This window comes from Paraphaeosphaeria sporulosa (assembly GCF_001642045.1).
Source record: "Paraphaeosphaeria sporulosa strain AP3s5-JAC2a unplaced genomic scaffold CC84scaffold_5, whole genome shotgun sequence".
Taxonomy (NCBI): Eukaryota; Fungi; Ascomycota; class Dothideomycetes; order Pleosporales; family Didymosphaeriaceae; genus Paraphaeosphaeria; species Paraphaeosphaeria sporulosa.
In genome coordinates, this window is record NW_017253364.1 from 39,724 (window position 1) to 41,495 (window position 1,772).

Below are 1,772 nucleotides of genomic sequence, written 5' to 3' on the forward strand. Positions count from 1 at the left end.
CTACAGCCTTCTAAAACTATAGTAGATACGCCGCCAGCATAACTAGAAAGGAGATGATAAAACGGTTCTAAAAGTATATAATGGTAAACCACCCTAGCGTAAAGAGTAAGTATAAAGTGGCCTTTATAACTAATAGAGCCTTTCTTACTAATAGTGGTGAAACTACTTAGTATAATAATAGGGATACCTCTTATGCTGAATATGCGCCATCCAAGGGACGTCCCTTAAAATAAAAGAGAGTGTATCTATATGGGACCTCTTAGCTATTATATGATGAGCCTTCAAATACTATAGGCCCATACCTAGTGTATGAATAAAGCTATGTAGCCAAAGACTACTTTTACCTTTATAAGGAACTAGCACCTATATGGTGGAAACCAAGACCAGCTATTAGTGAACTAATTAAGCTTAAACGTAAGTATGATAGCGCGTTTTAAGGGCTAATTTAAGGTTAAAGTAGATTACGAATATAAACACCTTATATTAAATAGTCCTATACGCCGACGCCAACCTAATTAATAGAGGTAAGTGATAAGTGACTAGATGGCTATGAAGTCACGTTAGTCTATATAAGCTTTAATATAGTAACTCTCTCTAAGCTAAATACGTATCTACTCCATAACTTAGTAATCCTTGACTTGGGCATAACTTACCATATCTTTAATAACGTTAATTGATTTCTCGCACTACGGCCACCAAGGCTAGGTAACTTTATATGGGCTGGGAATACGCAAGTTTAGATATAAGGATATGGTAGCATCTATATACGTTTGAAGAGTATGCGCAGTAATAGTATAATTAGGCTAGATAATGTGGCATAATGCCCTAATCTACTATATAACCTAGTGTCGTTTCGCCTACTTAGACGTTAAGGACTATAGTGGGATACTAAGTAGTATAACCTTTATTATATATAAGATTAATTTACGTATAAAGTGTAGGGCAGCTATTACTAGTGTGGAGACATGGTATAAGTAATTAGGCTATCTAGGACCTAGCGCACTTAAGCACCTAGTATAGCAAGCTAAGGGGGTACGCATTAAGGGCGTACCCATAGTTAAATACGATGCCTACGGTAGAGCAAAGTTGAAATGGTGTATTAGGTAAGAAGCTAGGCTAAATAGTAAAGGACCTAGAGAGCATATTATGATTAACTTCCATAACTATAAGGTATAAAGCTTTAATAAGGAGCGCAGCTAAATACTCGTCACTAATTAATACTTAGGCCATATGTGGGACTTCTACTTTAAAGACAATCGGCCCACTAGATTAATTATTAAAGTTCTAAACGACCTTGTACTACTACTAATAGTATAATTTAGCGTAACTATCAAAGTTATTAAGTTAGATAATGAGATCTTCATGGTTAAGGTAGACATCGAACGCTGGTATATAAGTAAAGGCATTAAAATTAAGCCCTCAGCACCTAATACATAGGCCTAGAATAGAGGAGCTGAGCACTTAGGGGGTATAATTAAGGAGAAAGCCCACGTAATGCGCCTTAACGCCAACCTACTATAGGACCTTTGGCCAGAAATTACATAAGCTATAGTGTATCTATATAATTACACTCTAAACTATAAGAACTAATGGTATACACTCTATAAGAAGTTCTTTACTATAGTCTCTCTTATTAATGGGATTATATCTCAACTAAAGAAACCGGCCCTAGGGCATCTTAAAGCATATGGAAGTAAAGCATTTACTATAACTAATAATACCTGGCGTGGCAAGAGCAAGCTCTAGCGACTAGATCCAAAGGCATGGATTAG